Here is a 21514-nt window from a genome sequence, read left to right as displayed (position 1 = left end):
TTTGGCTTAGCTTCACTATTACATAAATAAGTTTATTTTGGGTAAGTATAATATCGGTAATATTGAGCACTTGACCTAATAAATTGGGAGTCTCTGTTACTTGAGAGAATAGCAAGAATTCCCCAGGTGGGGCAGTTTAATACTTCCATGCTTTCTTTCCCCAGTCCTTCGAGGGACCTTGCAAATACTTTTTCATTTTATGACCCAAACACTCTGAAATGCTTCAGGGTATTACATTAACCTGTACAGAATATCAGGATTCATTCCCTATGCCAAGTTTCTTATCAAATAAAGCTGAATTTGGTTGTTTAAATAAGCTTACCAGATAGGTTTAATTAGATAGTGTGCCACAGAAAATTTTAATTTTGGACAAAACATATTTTTCTTCCTTTGGTCTCACACAGAAATTAAAGTTTTAAAATACAGACACTGTCACCTTTTACCTCGTATTCTGATTTACTTTAGTCTTAACAAGATCAGCTTCATTTATATCTTCAAGTAAAGTCTGATTTTTTTGTCAACTTTTTAAACAGTTGCTGTGTGGGGTAATGTTATTTCTTTAGTACTTCTAGAGCTGGAGAACTCTGAGTCTGAATCTCAGGTGTCACACAGATACCCAAAGTCTCAAGGAGCTATCAGGTTATACACAAAGGGCAAAGCATCTCAGAATTTAGAAATAACAGAGCTCAGGAATAGATGTGACTGCTGTAAGAGCTTACAATCTAGGCCCTAATTTTCTTACAAGCATTTTCTAAATGGAGCTATTTCTAGAAATGAAAACATTTGACAGTTGACTTATATTGGGACCATTAACCACAAACCATAGCAGAAGTTTTGTCCTGTCTCACCTTTGCATGATTACCAGGGTTATGTTAATTAACAGGTAGAACATAATGTACATACCTGCCTTGCTTCTCTCTCTTTTTTAATATTCATTTTATTGAGATATATTCACATACCACGCAGTCATACAAAACAAATCGTACATTCAATTGTTCACAGTACCATTACATAGTTGTACATTCATCACCAAAATCAATCCCTGACACCTTCATTAGCACACACACAAGAATAACAAAAATAATAATTAAAGTGAAGAAGAACAATTAAAGTAAAAAAGAACACTGGATGCCTTTGTCTGTTTGTTTGTTTGTTTCCTTCCCCCATTTTTCTACTCATCCATCCATAGACTAGACAAAGTGGAGTGTGGTCCCTATGGTTTTCCCAATCCCATTGTCACCCCTCATAAGCTACATTTTTATACAATCGTCTTCAAGATTCATGGGTTCTGGGTTGTAGTTTGATAGTTTCAGATATCTACCACCAGCTACCCCAATTCATTAGAACCTAAAAAGGGTTGTCTATATTGTGCGTAAGAGTGCCCACCAGAGTGACCTCTCGGCTCCTTTTGGAATCTCTCTGCCACTGAAGCTTATTTCATTTCCTTTCATTTCCCCCTTTTGGTCAAGAAGATGTTCTCCATCCCACAATGCCGGGTCTACATTCCTCCCCTGGAGTCATATTCCACGTTGCCAGGGAGATTAACTCCCCTGGGTGTCTGATCCCACGTAGTGGGGAGGGCAGTCATTCCACGTTTCAAGTTGGCTAAGCTAGAGAGAGGGGGCCACATCTGAGCAACAAAGAGGCATTCGGGAGAAGGCTCTTAGGCACAATTATAGGGAAGCCTAGCCTCTCCTTTCCTTGCTTCTCTTTTAAAGTCCTTTTTTTGTTGCAGATGAAGTTCTGGCTTATAGCTGACCATGTGTACTTTTAGAGAAGCATTCAAGCAAAATAGTGTAATTGGTAAGGAAATTTGGTCATTTCCATGATCTGTAACATACTTTTAAGAATAACTAAAATCATGACTAACAATATACCATTGTCTAACATCATGCAGCTTGGTATCAAGATATAACATGGACAGTGAGAACATTGTCAAGACTTTAGAATTTTATACAATCTAGAAATATATGAATTAACATTTCACCCATACAAATTTTTTTTTTTAATTCAGTTTTATTGAAATACATTCACACATCATACAATCATCCATGATATGCAATCCACTGTCCACAGTATGATAACATAGTTATGCGTTCATCACCACAATCTATCTCTGAACATTTTCCTTACATCAGAAAGAACCAGAACAAGAATAAAAAATAAAAGTGAAAAAAAAAAAATCACCCATACAAATTTAACTAACAGAAGGATAGAAAATTCCTTTTTAATTATGTTAAAACTTCCTGAACATTTCCTTTGTAATATATTAAAATATTTTAGCACCTACTTTTACAAAATGAAAGAACATATCCTTTGCAACAGTTTGCCTTTAAAAGTGAGAAGGCTTGTCTTTTGAAATAAAGGATGATAAGGTCAACATAAACAACAAGGATATTATTCTGATATGATATAGAATCTGTCCTCTAGACAGAGTACTCAGATGGTTAAGAAAAACTTTTTATAACCTTTCATTAAGAGCAGACCAACAATTTGCATTATTTTAATGGAGAAAACTAAACTCCAGTTTTTGTATGAATACACAGTTTTACATAAAAGCTCTTTAAAAAATATTGTAAACAAACCTATCAAATTTTTGGTCAGCATTGACTATGGCAGACAAAATTCAGTTTCACAATCCTACAACTTTCCATATCCATTCAGGTGTTGTCTTCCATATTAAAACTAGCCATTTTACTTTAGGACAAACCATACTCCCTTAGACAAGCTTATCAAATTTATTGCAGTTACGGTTGCAAAGGTATCATGGGAAAAAAATAATTTTAAATTGGGGAATTCTCTCAGAACAACCTTGGCCTATTCCAAGGCATTTCTTCTGTGCCTACTATTTCTAATCCCCAGGCCCAGTAGAAAGAATCCTAAACCAAGCCTACCCTCCCCTATCTTTCAGCTACTTTAGCTGATTCATTCATATTTGGCCAAGATTTAAGAGGCCCTGGGGGCACGGATACGTGAAAGGGGAAGAATGAGGCCTTGTCTGAGTTTGTCTGTACAGGGTTCAAGACCCTGACCTCAGTTTGTCTGTTGAGTATACTCCTGGAAAATAAGGAACCCAACAGTTAATTGGTACTTAATGAAATTAAGTAAGTGTGTGATGCCTATTTAATTGTTAATTGGTGTGTTATGTATAGTGTTTAATACCTATTTAATTGTTAATTGGTGTGTTTAGTCTAGTTATGAATTGTTGTATCACTTTAAAGTGTTAAGTGTCTGTTTAAATTTGTTAGTCGGTGTGTTACTGCATTTCTATTGTTCATGTGCTTCTAATTGGTTACGGATTATGGAAATTCTTTAAAATAGGAAATTCAAATCTAATAGCATTCTTGAATGTAGATCTTTGGGCTATATTTTGAAAAATTGGAAAGATTTTAGTTATGAGCCTATGAAAGAAAATCATTTATTTCTGTAACACAGTCTGGAGAGAAATGGCCTGAGAATGGCTCTATAAAAAGAACTCTGTATTAAAGTTAGAGTTGTTCTGCAAGAGGGAGCAGAAATGGGATGATATGGCATGGGTTCAGTCCTTTATTTGTCTCTGCCAGCAATCAGTGTTGATGAGAAAACGTAAAATTTTGCCTATAATGATTAGCAGAGTAAAGAAAAATGCCCCCCCGGATTCAAATCTGGAGGATCCGATCGAACTTTTATTAACTCCTTTATCTGCTCTACCTCTACCCTGTAACTGGAGGGCCAATAGATCAGAAAAGGAGGAAGTTCCCCTACCTCTCCCTCCTCCTCCTCCTCAGTATCTCAGGTAAAAGACCCTGAGATAGAAATGGTCTCCCCTCCCATATCCGCCAGTGTACTCAGCTTGGCCAGGGCTGCTCTCTAAAACCAGCAGCAGAGCCACTGGCAAAACTTCCACCCCTCTGGCAAGTGCCTACAGGAGTAGATGAACAAGGAGACCTGAGAGGATTTGTATAAGTGCATATCCCATTCTCCACATCAGGTTGATACAAGGAGGAAAATAATACCCCACTCTATACAGAAGGCCCAAAGAAAATAGAAAGCTTAGTTTTCCCAAATTGGGCTAATATTCAAGCATACCAGAAACAATGAAAAAGTAGTGTTCAAATTAGTGTGTTTTATACTTCTATGTTTCGGTTTTTTTGTGTGTCTAACTTTCTATTTGTGTCTGTTTGTGCAATGTATATTTTCTATCTCTGGATGGTAATATCGAATTGGCAAGCAAAAATTCTTAAAAGAGCCCAATTCAGAGCAGTTGGTTCAGCGACCTGGCAGCCTTCTGTGGCAGGACCACGGGTATCTTCGGACAGATCAGAGGTATTGTAATAATGCCCGAAATAAACACCAACAATCTCGATGAGTAACAAGTTCAACTTCTGGCACAGTTGTGTATTATTATTGATGAAAATGACAACAAAAGTGGAGGCGAGCTCTCTCTAAGCCCGCTTGGCAGGTGAACTCACTGCCCTCCCCTCTACGTGGGACCTGACTCCCAGGGCTGTGAATCTCCCTGGCAATGTGGGACAGGACTCCCGGGGATGAGTCTGGACCTGGCATCATGGGATTGAGAAAATCTTCTTGATCAAAAGGGGAATGCAAAATGAAACAAAATAAAGTTTCAGTGGCTGAGAGATTTCACATGGAGTTGAGAGGTCATTCTGGAGAGTATTCTTATGCATTATATAAATATTCCTTTTTAGTTTTTAGTGTATTAGAACAGCTAGAAAGAAAAACCTGAAACTGTTGAACAGCAACCCAGTAGCTTTGATTCTTTTTTTTTAAATTTTTGGCAAACTTTAGTAAACTCTTTTGCTATAAATTACCCACATTTTATAAACAAAATCCCAATAACTTGCATTTGGTTTAAAGTAATAGCTTTATATCATGCAAATAAATTTCAAGTATGAAAAGTTCATTATTGCAATAATACCTCTTTGCAAGCCCAAAATTCTTGGTTTATACTAAAACTGTAAACTGAAAAAAAAAACCTAAAAAGGAGTAAAACCATCAGTGCCATCTATTGCAGAATTACAACATCTTCCTGAAGTGTTGCTAAGCAAATCGCAGAGAAACACGTCTGGAAGGAACATATCATTGAAAAGAAAAGAAACTGCTTTTATTTTTATTCTTCTTCTTTTTTTTTTTTTTTTTAACATTTTACATCATTATTGTCTCTAGTATTTTCTCCTTTCCAAATAGAAACTCACATCTTCTATAATGTTGCTCTTGAGTCAGCCATTCTATGCAGTCACCACTTGCATGTTCCCAAAATCGTCATCTTCATGTGTTCTCTTCAAACTGCCTGTGGTACCAGAATGGACAGATAATGACCTTTCTGTCTCTAGTGGTGACATCATCTGTATTGTTAATTTTGCTAGGTAGATGGCTTCATACTCCTGAAGCTGATGGATGAATCCAGCATTAGGAATAGTACAAAATCTTCTTTCTTGAACATAAGCGAATGCATCTCTGTACTTCATTCCAACTCTTTCCATAATGTATGCAATAACAAAGGCAACATTTCTGGAGATCCCTGCATTTCCATGAACAAGAACTTTTTTTTTTTTTTAATCTTCATTTTATTGAGATATATTCACATACCACACAGTCATACAAAACAAATCGTACTTTCGATTGTTCACAGTACCATTACATAGTTGTACATTCATCACCTAAATCAATCCCTGACACCTTCATTAGCACACACACAAAAATAACAAGAATAATAATTAGAGTGAAAAAGAGCAATTGAAGTAAAAAAGAACACTGGGTACCTTTGTCTGTTTGTTTCCTTCCCCTATTTTTCTACTCATCCATCCATAAACTAGACAAAGTGGAGTGTGGTCCTTATGGCTTTCCCAATCCCATTGTCACCCCTCATAAGCTACATTTTTATACAACTGTCTTCAAGATTCATGGGTTCTGGGTTGTAGTTTGATAGTTTCAGGTATCCACCACCAGCTACCCCAATTCTTTAGAACCTAAAAAGGGTTGTCTAAAGTGTGCGTAAGAGTGCCCACCAGAGTGACCTCTCGGCTCCTTTTGGAATCTCTCTGCTACTGAAGCTTATTTCATTTCCTTTCACATCCCCCTTTTGGTCAAGAAGATGTTCTCCGTCCCACGATGCCAGGTCTACATTCCTCCCCGGGAGTCATATTCCACGTTCCCAGGGAGATTCACTCCCCTGGGTGTCTGATCCCACGTAGGGGGGAGGGCAGTGATTTCACCTTTCAAGTTGGCTTAGCCAGAGAGAGAGGGCCACATCTGAGCAACAAAGAGGCATTCGGGAGGAGGCTCTTAGGCACAACCATAGGGAGGCCTACCCTCTCCTTTGCAGCAACCGTCTTCCCAAGGGTAAAACCTATGGTAGGGGGCTCAACCCATCAAACCACCAGTCCCCTATGTCTGTGGTCATGTTAGCAACCATCGAGGTGGGGTAGGCCAATACCCCTGCATTCTCCACAGGCTCCTCAAGGGGGCACTACATCTTTTTTTCCTTGTTTTTCTTTTTTTTTTTTAACTTTCCCTTCTTTTTTAAATCAACTGTATGAAAAAAAAAGTTAAAAAGAAAACAAACATACAATAAAAGAACATTTCAAAGAGACCATAACAAGGGAGTAAGAAAAAGACAACTAACCTAAGATAACTGCTTAACTTCCAACATGTTCCTACTTTACCCCAAGAAAGTTACCTAATATAGCAACATTTCTGTGAACTTGTTCCTACTATATCCATCAGAAATTAACAGACCATAGTCATTCCTGGGCAACCCCAGAACGTTAAATAGCTTATCTGTTCTTCTTGGATTATTGTTCCCCCTTCCTTAATTGCTCTCTATTGCTAGTTCCCCTACATTCTACATTATAAACCATTTGTTTTACATTTTTCAAAGTTCACATTAGTGGTAGCATATAATATTTCTCTTTTTGTGCCTGGCTTATTTCACTCAGCATTATGTCTTCAAGGTTCATCCATGTTGTCATATGTTTCACGAGATCGTTCCTTCTTACTGCCGCGTAGTATTCCATCGTATGTATATACCACATTTTATTTATCCACTCATCTGTTGAAGGACATTTTGGTTGTTTCCATCTCTTGGCAATTGTGAATAATGCTGCTATGTACATTGGCGTGCAGATATCTGTTCGTGTCACTGCTTTCCGACCTTCCGGGTATATACCGAGAAGTGCAATCGCTGGATCGAATGGTAACTCTATATCTAGTTTTCTAAGGAACTGCCAGACTGACTTCCAGAGTGGCTGAACCATTATACAGTCCCACCAACAATGAATAAGAGTTCCAATTTCTCCACATCCCCTCCAGCATTTGTAGTTTCCTGTTTGTTTAATGGCAGCCATTCTAATCGGTGTTAGATGGTATCTCATTGTGGTCTTAATTTGCATCTCTCTAATAGCTAGTGAAGCTGAACATTTTTTCATGTGTTTCTTGGCCATTTGTATTTCCTCTTCAGAGAACTGTCTTTTCATATCTTTTGCCCATTTTATAATTGGGCTGTCTGTACTATTGTCATTGAGTTGTAGGATTTCTTTATATATGCAAGATATCAGTCTTTTGTCAGATACATGGTTTCCAAAAATTTTTTCCCATTGAGTTGGCTGCCTCTTTACCTTTTTGAGAAATTCCTTTGAGGTGCAGAAACTTCTAAGCTTGAGGAGTTCCCATTTATCTGTTTTTTCTTTTGTTGCTTGTGCTTTGGGTGTAAAGTCTAGGAAGTGGCCGCCTAATACAACGTCTTGAAGATGTTTTCCTACCTTATCTTCTAGGAGTTTTATGGTACTTTCTTTTATATTGAGATCTTTCGTCCATTTTGAGTTAATTTTTGTGTAGGTTGTGAGGTAGGGGTCCTCTTTCATTCTTTTGGATATGGATATCCAACTCTCCCAGCCCCATTTGTTGAAAAGACCATTATGACTCAGTTCAGTGACTTTGGGGGCCTTATCAAAGATCAGTTGGCCATAGATCTGAGGGTCTATCTCTGAATTCTCAATTCGATTCCATTGATCTATATGTCTATCTTTGTGCTAGTACCATGCTGTTTTGACAACTGTGGCTTTATAATAAGCTTCAAAGTCAGGGAGTGTAAGTCCTCCCACTTCGTTTTTCTTTTTTAGAGTGTCTTTGGCAATTCGAGGCATCTTCCCTTTCCAAATAAATTTGATAACTAGCTTTTCCAAGTCTGCAAAGTAGGTTGTTGGAGTTTTGATTGGGATTGCATTGAATCTGTAGATGAGTTTGGGTAGAATTGACATCTTAATGACATTTAGTCTTCCTATCCATGAACATGGAATATTTTTCCATCTTTGAAGGTCCCCTTCTATTTCTTTTAGTAGAGTTAGGTAGTTTTCTTTGTATAGGTCTTTTTACATCTTTGGTTAAGTTTATTCCTAGGTACTTGATTTTTTTAGTTGCTATTGAAAATAGTATCTTTTTCTTGAGTGTCTCTTCAGTTTGTTCATTTCTAGCATATAGAAACATGACTGACTTATGTGCATTAGTCTTGTATCCCGCTACTTTGCTAAATTTGTTTATTAGCTCTAGTAGCTGTATCGTCGATTTCTCAGGGTTTTCCAGATATAAGATCATATCATCTGCAAACAATGACAGTTTTACTTCTTCTTTTCCAATTTGGATGCCTTTTATTTCTTTGTCTTGCCAGATTGCCCTGGCTAGCACTTCCAGCACAATGTTGAATAACAGTGGTGACAGCGGACATCCTTGTCTTGTTCCTGATCTTAGAGGGAAGGCTTTCAGTCTCTCACCATTGAGTACTATGCTGGCTGTGGGTTTTTCATATATGCTCTTTATCATGTTGAGGAAGTTTCCTTCAATTCCTACCTTTTGAAGTGTTTTTATCAAAAAGGGATGTTGGATTTTGTCAAATGCTTTTTCAGCATCTATTGAGATGATCAATTGATTTTTCCCTTTTGACTTGTTAATGTGTTGTAATACATTGATTGATTTTCTTATGTTGAACCATCCTTGCATGCCTGGAATGAACCCCACTTGGTCACGGTGTATGATTTTTTTAATGTGTCTTTGGATTCGACTTGCAAGTATTTTGTTGAGGATTTTTGCATCTATATTCATTAGGGAGATTGGCCAGTAGTTTTCCTTTTTTGTAGCATCTTTGCCTGGTTTTGGTATTAGATTGATGTTAGCTTCATAAAATGAGTTAGGTAGTGTTCCATTTTCTTCAATGTTTTGAAAGAGTTTGAGTAAGATTGGTGTCAGTTCTTTCTGGAAAGTTTGATAGAATTCCCCTGTGAAGCCATCTGGCCCTGGGCATTTATTTGTGGGAAGATTTTTGATGACTGATTGGATCTCTTTGCTTGTGATGGGTTGGTTGAGGTCTTCTATTTCTTCTCTGGTCAGTCTAGGTTGTTCATATGTTTCCAGGAAATTGTCCATTTCTTCTACATTATCCAGTTTGTTGCCATACAGTTGTTCATAGCATCCTCTTATAATTTTTTTAATTTCTTCAGGATCTGCAGTTATGTCACCTTTTTCATTCATTATTTTGTTTATATGGGTCTTCTCTCTTTTTGATTTTGTCAGTCTAGCTAGGGGCTTGTCAATCTTGTTGATCTTCTCAAAGAACCAACTTTTGGTGATATTTATCCTCTCTATTGTTTTTTTGTTCTCCATGTCATTTATTTCTGCTTTAATCCTTGTTATTTCTTTTCTTCTACTTGGTTTAGGATTGGTTTGCTGTTCATTTTCTAGCTTCTTCAGTTGATCCATTAGTTCTTTGATTTTGGCTCTTTCTTCCTTTTTAATATATGCATTTAGTGCTGTAAATTTCCCCCTTAGCACTGCTTTTGCTGCATCCCATAGGTTTTGGTATGTTGTGTTCTCATTTTCATTCGTCTCTATATATTTAGCAATTTCTCTTGCTATTTCTTCTTTAACCCACTGATTGTTTAGGAGTGTGTTGTTTAACCTCCAGGTATTTGTGAATTTTCCAAGTCTGTGATGGTTATTGACTTCTAATTGTATTCCATTGTGGTCAGAGAATGTGCTTTGAATAATTTCAATCTTTTTAAATTTATTGAGGCTTGTTTTATGTCCCAGCATATGATCTATTCTGGAGAAAGTTCCATGAGCACTAGAAAAGTATGTGTATCCTGGTGATTTGGGATGTAATGTTCTGTATATGTGTGTTAAATCTAATTCATTCATCAGATTGTTTATGTTTTCAATTTCCTTATTGGTCTTCTGTCTGGTTGATCTATCTATAGGAGAGAGTGATGTGTTGAAGTCTCCCACAATTATTGTGGAAACATGAATTGCTTCCTTTAGTTTTGCCAGTGTTTCTCTCATGTATTTTGTGGCACCTTGATTGGGTGCATAGACATTTACGATTGTTATTTCTTCTTGTTGAATTGCCCCTTTTATTAGTATGTAGTGGCCTTCTTCGTCTCTCAAAACATCCCTGCATTTAAAGTCTATTTTATCTGAGATTAATATTGCTACACCTGCTTTCTTTTGGCTGTAGCTTGCATGAAATATTTTTTTCCATCCTTTCACTTTCAGTTTCTTTGTGTCCCTGTGTCTAAGATGAGTCTCTTGTATGCAACATATTGATGGTTCATTTTTTTTGATCCATTCTGTGAATCGATATCTTTAATTGGGGAGTTTAATCCATTTACATTCAACGTTATAACCGTGAAGGCATTTCTTGAATCAGCCATCTTATCCTTTGGTTTATGTTTGTCATATTTTTCCCCTCTCTCTATTAATATCCTTTATTGTACCCATACCGAATCTCTTTAGTACTGAACCTTTCTCCAAGTCTCTGTGTCGTTTCTTTGTTTCTCTGTCTGTAGGGCTTCCTTTAGTATCTCCAGTAGGGCAGGTCTCTTGTTAGCAAATTCTCTCAGCATTTGTTTGCCTGTGAAAAATTTAAGCTCTCCCTCAAATTTGAAGGAGAGCTTTGCTGGATAAAGTATTCTTGGCTGGAAATTTTTCTCACTCAGAATTTTAAATATATCGTGCCACTGCCTTCTTGCCTCCATGGTGGCTGCTGAGTAGTCACTACTTAGTCTTATGCTGTTTCCTTTGTATGTGGTGAATTGCTTTTCTCTTGCTGCTTTCAGAACTTGCTCCTTCTCTTCCGTGTTTGACAGTATGATCAGAATATGTCTCGGAGTGGGTTTATTTGGATTTATTCTATTTGGAGTTTGCTGAGCATTTATGATTTGTGTATTTATGTTGTTTAGAAGATTTGGGAAGTTTTCCCCAACAATTTCTTTGAATACTCTTCCTAGACCTTTATCCTTTTCTTCCCCTTCTGGAACACCAATGAGTCTTATATTTGGACGTTTCATGTTATCTATCATATCCCTGAGGTCCATTTCAATTTTTTCAATTTTTTTCCCCATTCTTTCTTTTATGCTTTCATTTTCCATTCTGTCATCTTCCAGGTCACTGATTCATTGTTCAACTTCCTCTAGTCTTGTACTATGAGTGTCCAGAATCTTTTTAATTTGGTCAACAGTTTCTTTAATTTCCATAAGATCATCCATTTTTTTATTTAGTCTTGCAATGTCTTCTTTATGCTCTTCTAGGGTCTTCTTGATATCCTTTGTATCCCATACTATGGTCTCATTGTTCATCTTTAGTTCTTTGAGTAGCTGCTCTAGGTGCTGTGTCTCTTCTGATCTTTTGATTTGGGTGTTTGGGCTTGGGTTATCCATATCGTCTGGTTTTTTCATATGCTTTATAATTTTCTGTTGTTTTTGGCCTCGTGGCATTTGCTGAACTTGATAGGGTTCTTTGAGGATTTGTAGACCAATTGAAGTCCTTATCTCTAATTTATCAGATCTACAGCTTCGTGGAGTACACTTTCTCTAACTAACCAGCAGGTGGCGTCCACGAGCCACCTGTTCTCCGCAAGCCAGTTCTCCCCTGCTTAGCCTTTTTGGTGAGTGGGGGAGTGAGTCTTGTGGGGTCCAATTGGTGTACCAAGCTTGCATGTGTAGTTGGTGTTGCCTGCCCTGTATATGGGGCGTGTTTCTGGGCAGTCAGGGAGTGGGGGTGGTCCTAACAATCAAATCTCCCTGGTGATCCTAGAGTTTTAAAGCTGCTGCAATAGTCTAATCCTTCAGTTCAGTCCTGCCACAGTTTGTCTCTGCCACTGACCCACAAGTCCTTGGTATTGGCGTATGGCTCCTGAGACTTGCAAGTGGGCCCCTCTTCCAGGCTGTGCACCCCGGGTCCTCTGTTGAGGGATGACTGTGCTATGTCACAAGTGAGTGCCGTCCCCCCAGGGCAGTTCTGGGCTGCTGGGCTGTGTAGGGAGGCTCCCAGTCTGCTGAAATGATGGCTGAATGGGGCTTTGTTAATTCACACTGCTCCACCTTCCCAACCCTGGGACAATCAGCTGAGGTTGCAGGGAAGGCTAATGTCCACGCCCAGTTTTGTGGTGTGTGCCTGTTATTTGAAGCACTTCCGTCACACTGGGTTGTCTGGGGCAGCTCTGGGCTATGGGGCTGGCGATGGGCAGGAGTGTTTCCTGTCCACCAGGATGATGGCTGTGAGCGGACACACCCCTTTTCTTGGAAAGTTGTGGTGTTTAGTGAATTTTCTCAGCCACTGGATTATTGCCTTTTGTCTCAGAGCTCTCTTAGTTCTGCTCTTGTCTTGACCTGCCCAAATTGCAAGTCTTTGAAGCTTTCTGTATTGGGCTTCCTAGAGTAATTGTTTCAGAAAAAGAAAAAAGGATTAAAAAAAAAGGGCCCTCCTCAGAGATCTAATGGGTTATTGAAATGCTAAGAGACAAAGCAATTAGGGCCATTAAGGAAAGGTCCACAGGGCAGAGAGATCAGCTTTTCTTCGGGATTTGCATATGAGCCTGAGGGCCTGAGCTCTGCCCTTCCCCTTTCTATGTTCACCAGAACTCCAAAAATCCTCTGCTTTTATTTTGGAGTTTTTCGTGTTGTTTTTTTCTATGCTTGTCTCATCTCTGCTGGGCTGGCTGCTCTCAGATTCTCTGGTGTCTGGTCTCAGTCTATCTATGGTTGGAGTTTGGATCAGTAGAATGAGTTTCCGATAAGGGCTGCCACTGCAGTTCTCCCTTCTCCTTCCCGGAGCTGACAGCCCCTCCTCCCACGGGACTGAGCCTGGCAGGGAGGGGTGCGGGTCCCCTGGCCACAAAAACTTACAGATTTCGCTGATCTCAGCAGTTCCACATTTTCATGAGTGTTGTATGAAGTATGCCCAAAGTCAGATTGCTCTGTGGTGTCCAGTCCACGCAGTTCCTGGCTTTCTACCTACTTTCCTGGAGGAGTAACTAAAACATACAGCTCACCAGTCTGCCATCTTGCCCCGCCTCAGAACTTTTTTTTTAATATACAATTTTATTGATATATATTCACATACCCTACAATCACAGTGTACAATTAATTATTCATATTACCATCACACAGTTGTGCATTCATCACCAGGATCAGTTTTTGAACATTTTCCTTACTCTCTCCCCAAGAAAAAAAAGGACAAAAGAGAACACCCGAAAAATTGCATCACCCCCATTCCCAACCTATTCTTCATTCAGTTTTTGTCGCCATTTTCTACTCACTTGTCCACACACTGGATAAAGGGAGTGTGAGCCACAAGGTTTTCACAATCACACAGTCATATAGTGTAAGCTACATAGTTACACAATTGTCTTCAAGAATCCCTTGATTCTTGAAGACAATTCCAGGTGTTTCCTTCTAGCTATTTCAACACACTAAAAGCTAAAAAGGGTTATCTATACAGTGCATAAGAATACCCTCTAGAGTGACCTCTCGACTCCATTTGAAATCTCTCAGCCACTGAAATCTCTCAGCCACTGAAACCTTGTTTTGTTTCATTTCGCTTTTCCTTTTTGTTCAAGAAGACTTTCTCAATCCTACCATGCCGGGTCCAGGCTTATCCCCAGAAGTCATGTCCCACATTGCCAGGGAGATTTACACCCCTGGGAGTCATGTCCCATGTAGGGGGGAGGGCAGTGAGTTCACCTGCCAGGTGAGCTTAGAGAGGCCACATCTGAGCAATAAAGAGGTTCTCTGGGGAGACTCATAGGCACAATTACAAGTAGGCTTAGAGTTCTAGTTTGTTAATGCTGCCAGAATACAAAACACCAGAGATGGATTGGCTTTTATAAAAGGGGGGGTTATTTGGTTACACAGTTACAGTCTTAAGGCCATAAAGTGTCCAAGATAACACATCAGCAATCAGTTACCTTCACTGGAGGATCACTAATGGTATCCAGAAAACCTCTGTTAGCTGGGAAGGCATGTGGCTGGTGTCTGCTCCAAACTTCTGGTTTCAAAATGGCTTTCTCCCAGGACATTCCTCTCTAGGCTGCAGTTCCTCAAAAATTCACTCTTAGTTGCACTTGGGATATTTGTCCTCTCTCAGCTTCTCCGGAGCAAGAGTCTGCTTTCAACGGCTGTCTTCAAACTGTCTCTCATCTGCAGCTCCTGTGCTTTCTTCAAAGTGTCCCTCTTGGCTGTAGCAAGCTGTTCCTTCTGTCTGAGCTCTTATATAGTGCTCCAGTAATCAAGACACACGCTGAATGGGTGGGACCACACCTCCATGGAAATTAGCTCATCAGAGTTATCACCTACAGTTGGGTGGGGCGCATCTCCATGGAAACACTCAGAGGTTTCCAATCTAATCAGCACTAAAACGCCTGCCCCACAAGATTGCATCAAAGAATATGGCTTTTTCTGGGGGACGTAATACGTTCAAACCGACACAATCTAATCAGCACTATAACGCCTGTCCCACAAGATTGCATCAAAGAATATGGCTTTTTCTGGGGGACATAATACATTCAAACCGACACACTTAGTTTCTCCCTTGCAGCAACAAGCCTCATGAGGGAAAGCCCCCAGATTGAGGGCTTGACCTACTAAACTGGTAGTTCTCAATATTTGTAAGAATATTAGTAATAACCAAGGTGGGGAAGTTCAACGTTTCCACCTTTCCCCCCAGTTCCTCAGGGGCACCCCACAAATACATTTTTATTCTCTGCCCAAATCACTTTGGGATATATTGGGATTTCATCCCAACATGTACAAACCTACCAGATCTCACTTCCCATTGAAAGCTCCATGGACTTATGGTGTCCAAACAAACTGAGTGTGCAAGTTGAACTGTTTAGTGTGCTTCAGAAAGTATAGATCCTGCACCATATAAACATCTTTTCCCTCAGTCTTGCAAGGAAGTTGATGTTTTAAAACAGTATTGTCCTTTACTCTTTGGCCTGATTTGCCTTACATGGACAAGAACTTTTCCTCCAATTTGTAAGCTCCCATCAATAAATTCTTTAGTCATGGGATAAATATTATATTTTCAACTAGATTATCTGCAATATCTAAGACTAAATAGCTAAATAATTGCTGAAAGTTTGGTTTAATAAAATTTTCTTCAATATTTTGTCTCAAGCATATTATGTGGCTTATTCCATGTTTCTGTAGTATAGCTAGCCCAGAAAAGTTGGTTAATAAAGTTTCTTGGTGAACCTAACCTAAAGTTCATATGTTGCTTTTCATAGCAGAAGAATAGGGGCATAAAAACAATCCAGGTAAAATTTCCTGCATCTCTCCACTCGTAGGATAGGTCCATTCCTTGGCCTCTTCTTGGCACTGTGGGAGGGTGGGGAACTCCAGCTTCACGTCCTCCATGGTCCTGGCCCGTGGGCCAGTGGGTGGGGTGGGAGGGTGAGTTACCTGGCTGGATGACCCTCAGACCTGGCAGTGGTGGCACAAAGGAGAACCCGTGGACCAGAGGACTGGCAGGCAAGTGGCGGGCTTACAGCTAACACACGCAATCTAAACAATCTGGTGGCGGTGATGGCAAGGAAGAGGAGGGTTGGACGGCTCGTACTCAGCCGCCATGCTGCCACCATCTCCCACTCCTAATGTCTCCCAGCCTTGATTCTTGAAGACGATTGTATAACTATGTAGCTTACATAGTGTGACAGTGTGATTGTGAAAACCTTGTGGCTCATACTCCATTTATCCAGTGTATGGACAGATGAATAGAAAAATGGGGGCAAAACTAAATGTAAAATAGAGTGGGATGGGGGGGGGATGGGATGTTTTAGGGTTCTTTTTTACTTTTATTTTTATTATTTTTATTTTTTTTGGAGTAATGAAAATGTTCAAAAATTGATTGTGAACAATTGATTGTACACTGTGGATGATTATATGGTATGTGAATATATCTCAATAAAATTGAATAAAAACAAATTGGAGCTGGAACCAAAAAGAATTGTCCCCTGAATGAAAACATTGTCAAAGGATTATTGCGTTGAGCTTTTAGTATCTTCTTATTCAACATCAAAAATTAGCTCCTACTACAGCAGAGATCAGATGCTAAAATTACCTTTCCAGGTTGTTTTACCAATATCTTTTGCAGTCGTCCATCAAGTAATCCAGGAGAACTTGAAGTAAGTGATACAATTGGAGTAAGATGAGCAGCACAGGGGTGTTTAAATTAGGAATTCCCATGGAAGAGACTCCTTCAGAAGAAATTAATTATGTAACACAAATTCACTACAAGGCTCAATCTGATGGTATTTGGGATGAACATGAAATTGATTACATTTTGTTTGTAAGGAAGAATGTAATTTTGGATCCAGATCCTAATGAAATTAAAAGCTATTGTTATGTGTCAAAGGAAGAACTAGAAGAACTTCTGAAAAAAGCAGCCAGTGGTAAAAATTAAGATAACTCCATGGTTTAAAATTGTTGCAGAGATGAGGCAGGACAAGATGGCAGCATAGAGAGGTGTGGAAATTAGTTAGTCCTCTAGAGCAACAAGTAAATAGCCAGGAACAGTTAGTAAATAGTCTGAAACAACTGTTGGATACACATCGTACACCAGCCTGGAATGTGTGGAACGGCTGAGATCACAGCGCAAAACTGTAAGTAAAACTGCAGAGCTGGCACCCCTCCCTCACTGGCATGGCAGGCTGAGTTGCAAAACTTCACTGTGGCAGAAAGAAACAGCATCTGCCCAGAGCAAGGGAATGTAGCAAAACTAAGCTCCAATTGTGGTTTTAATTAACAAATTTGGACTACTGAATATGAGCTACAGTCACAGCTCTACCCAGAGCAAACTGGAAAGGTAACTGAGGTTCCTCCCAGCAGAGAGGAGACAGGGCTGATGAAAAACAAAAATAGATTAAAAACAGAGGCTTTTGGAGATGGCTGAGCTCAGAATATTGGAAAATGGCCATGTCCCAAGAAAAGGGGCACAGAGAAATGGGTACCAACATCAGTCGACCGGCAAAACTGGGGGGCTGGGGACTGGGTCTTAAAAGGGGATTTTGCTCTTTTTCCTTTTTTTTCTCTCTCATTCTAAGCAGCTCATTAGGGTAAGCCTCAAGCATTTTCAATTGTCAGTGCTGACCCAGGCAAGGGTGGAGGTAACAGAGTCAGAGAGACAAAGGAGGAATTCAAGTATAGAAGATAACTCCCTAAAGGGTGTTATCTTCTCTAAGAAAAGGGGGGTAGGGCACAGCTCAAGTGGCATCCCTCCCTTGGAGAATTCAGACCCCAGGGCCTGGGGGAGTGGGAACGAGAAACAACTTAAGCTTGGCTTCTGACACCCTCACCCCTGGCCAAGACAGGGTCCACTGAGAATTAAAGGGACTGCACTTCTTTACACCAGTGGGGAGCTGCAGACTGACAAATGCCACCTGCTAGGCAGGATAGGAAAAGCACCAAGTCTAGAGGCCTCACAGGAAAGTCTGATAACCTACTCCTAAGGGAAACTTGATACTGATTACATCTTCCTCCTGAGACCTGGGCCTGTCTGGTCTGGGAAAATCTGATTGGGGTAATCAAGGAAACCAGATGCCTAGAAAAAAAAATTACAAGTCACATTAGGAAAAATGAAGATATGGCCCAGTCAAAGGAACAAATTTCAACTGAGATACAGGAATCAAAACAACTAATTATTAATCAAACAACTCTCCTACATCAATCAAAAAATCAAATCAGTGAGTTGAGGGAAGATATGGCAAAAGAGATGAAGGATATAAAGAAGACACTGGGCAGACATAAAGAAGAACTTGAAAGTTTGAAAAGCAATTGGCAGAACTTATGGGAATGAAAGGCACTATACAAGAGATGAAAAACACAACGGAGACATACAAAAGCAGATTTGAAGAGGCAGAAGAAAAGATTCATGAGCTTGAGAACAAGACATCTGAAATCCTGCACACAGAGAAAAGGAAAAGAATGGAAAAATATGAGCACTGGGGACCAAATGACAAGATGAAGTGCATGAGTGCATGTGTTATGGGTGTTCCAGAAGGAGAAGAGAAGGGAAAAGGGGCAGAAATGATAATGGAGGAAACAATCACTGAAAATGTCCCATCTCTTATGAAAGACATAAAATTACAGAGCCAAGAAGTGCAGCATACCCCAAACAGAATAGATCCAGATATGCCTATGCCAAGACATTTACTAATCAGATTGTCAAATGTCAAAGACAAAAAGAGAATTCTGAAAGCAGCAAGAGAAAAGCGATCCATCACATACAAGGGAAGCTCGATAAGACTATGTGCAGATTTCTCAGTAGAAAACGTGGAGGCAAGAAGGCAGTGGTATGATATATTTAAGATACTGAAGGAGAAAAACTGCCAACCAAGAATTCTATTTTCGGCAAACTGTCCTTCAAAAATGAGGGAGAGTTTAAAATATTCCCAGACAAACAGACACTGAGAGAGTTTGTGAACAAGATACCTGCTCTACAGGAAATACTAAAGGGAGCATTGCAGGCAGATAGGAAAAGACAGGAGAGAGAGGTTTGGAGCACAGTGTTGTGTGATGGTAGCACAATAATGTAAGTGCACTGAACAAAGATGACTGTAAATATGATTGAAAGAGGAAGGTTCAGGGCATGTAGGACACCAGACGGAAAGATAGAAGATAAAGACTGGGACTGTATAACTTGGTGAAACCAGCGGTGGTCAATGATTGTGATTAAGTGTACAAACATGTGTGTACCTGGGGGAGAGCAAATGAATGCTAACTTTGCAAGGTGTTGAAAAGGGGTGGTGTTGGAGAAAAAATACAATCAATGCAAACTGGAGTCTGTGGTTAGCAATAACATTGTAATGTGCATCCAGTGATTGTGTCAAAGGCAATGTGCCAGGGCTGGATGTCTATAGGAGCGGGATATGAGGGAGAGATGTGGGATTCTTGGCATTGGTGGTGTTGTCTAACTTTTTTAAATTGTATTTTATTTTAATTTTATTTTTTCTTTGGTTGCTTTTCAGTTGTCATTTTTTCCTTTCTTTTTCTTTTTTCTTTTTACTTGTTTCGCCTCTTCCTCTTTCTTTGTGGAAGAAATGGAAATGTCCTTATATAGATAATGTTGGTGAATGTATAACTATGTGGTTATAGAGGGAAATATTGTTTGTAACTTAGGATGGAATGTATGGTGTGTGAATAAAACCACCTAAAAAATAAACAGAGGGATACAGGAGATGGTGAAAATGTGGAGAAAGGGATGTGCCTAATTGCCATTGGTGGGGAAGTAGAATGGTGTAGCCCATCTGGAGGGCAGTGTGGTGGTTCCACAGAAAGCTGAGCATGGGGTTGCCATGTGGTCCTGCAACCCTGTTATTGGGTATATACTTGAAAGAACTGAAAAGATGGACACAAATGGACATGTGCACAGTGGGGTTTATGGTGTCAGTATTCATGATTTGCAGTGGAAGGGGGTGGCCTAAGGGTACACCGACTGATGAACAGAATGGCGAACTGTGGTGTATGCATACAATGGAATATTGAGCGGTTACAAGAAGGAGTGAAGTTGTGAGGTGAATGGACATTGAGGACAGTATATTGAGTGAAATAAACCAGAAATGAAAAGAAAAACATTATAATGCCTTGCTGGTATGGACTAAATATAATGTGCAAGCTCAGAGAGGTGAGTCTGAGAGCATGGATCATCAGGAGAAGGCTTATTGTAAAGGTTCCTGGACTGTACACTCTTAGAGCAGTTACATCTATTTCTGAGCTGTAATGGTTATTTCTAAATTCTGAGATGCTGAGCTCTTTGTGTGTGATCCGGTCGGTCCCTGGAACTTTGGGTGTCTGTGTGACCTCTCTAAGCCCATTCAGCAAGTAAACTCACTGCCTTTCCCCCTATGTGGGACATGACTCCCAGGGGTCTAAATCTCCCTCGCAATGTAGAATATGACTCCTGAGAATGATCTTGGCCCTGGCATTGTGGGATTGAGCAAACCTTCTTGGACCAAAAGGGGGAAGAGAAAGGAAATAAAATAAAGTTTCATTGGCTGAGAAATCTCAAATAGAGTTGAGAGGCCATTCTGGAGGTTATTCTTATGCATTATATAGATATCCCTTTTTAGTTTTTAGTGTATTGGAATAGTTAGAAGGAAATACCTGAAACTATTGAGCTGCAACCCAGTAGCCTTTACTCTTGAAGACGACTGTATAACTATATAGCTTACACTGTGTGACCGTGTGATTGTGAAAACTCTGTGGCTCCCACTCCTTTAATACAGTGTATGGATACATGAATAGAAAAATGAGGACAAAAAGTAAATGAATAATAGGGAGATATGGGGGTATGGGATGTTTTTGGTGTACTTTTTTACTTTGACTTTTATTCTTATTCTTTTTTTGTGTGGTAATTAAAATGTTCAAAATTTGATTGTGGTGGTGAATGCACAAATATTTGACGTTACTATGAACAATTGATTATACACCGTTTTGTACACCATCTATGATTGTATGGCATGTGAATATATCTCAATAAAATTGAACTTTAAAAAATTATTGCAGACTTTCCTCTTTAAATGGTGGGATAATTTAAATCATTTGAATCAGTTTGTTGAACATGAGAAAATATATAGAATGTGAAAGCAGAGGTGAGTAATTAGTAAAGTATTGAGAATTTCTATATAGTAAACTTAGAAGGATTCTTTTTTTAATTTGGTTCTCTATTCAGAAAACTCATTTGGTACACTGATACTTTCATAACTAGAGTTTGGATGGAAAAGACTACTGACTTCTTAATTTTATTTCATATACCCCATTTTTATGCACTGTTCTTTGTAAAAGAAGGCATTTCTCAGGCATTACTGTAAAATAGAATACAAATAAATTTAAACTGTTGAAAATCGTGTTCATGACAAATCTGAACAAATAAGCTCTTCATTTTTAATATTTTTATGATCAACATTTTCAGAACACTTGTAGAGCACTTTGCTATTTGCCAGATGCTTTATATATCACTGATTTCTTTTTTATAATCATAGTCCAGGAAAATGTGCAAAGAAGCTGTTTGTGTGGCTCCTTCAAAACAGTGCTAATATTAACTGTAATTATTAGTAGATTGAACTAATAGAGCAGATTCAAGGGGAATTAAGTGGTAGATATCCTAATCTCTATCATTGTAAGTTGATTTTGCAGTTTAATAATTCTGGAATATCACTTGAAACTTAAAATTAATCATTGCTTTTGGCAAT

General features: G+C 39.2%; 2 pseudogenes; one reads left to right on the top strand and one right to left on the bottom strand.

The window, feature by feature from the left end:
• Positions 1-3975: 3975 nt before the first annotated feature.
• Positions 3976-20906, top strand: LOC119514562 (annotated as a pseudogene).
• On the bottom strand, positions 5220-15683 carry LOC119514561 (annotated as a pseudogene).
• Positions 20907-21514: the final 608 nt, after the last annotated feature.

The sequence above is a fragment of the Choloepus didactylus genome, chromosome 18 (assembly GCF_015220235.1).
Source record: "Choloepus didactylus isolate mChoDid1 chromosome 18, mChoDid1.pri, whole genome shotgun sequence".
Lineage (NCBI taxonomy): Eukaryota > Metazoa > Chordata > Mammalia > Pilosa > Megalonychidae > Choloepus > Choloepus didactylus.
Note: the sequence above shows the minus strand (reverse complement) of the source record. Positions and strands in the feature narration are given on the sequence as shown.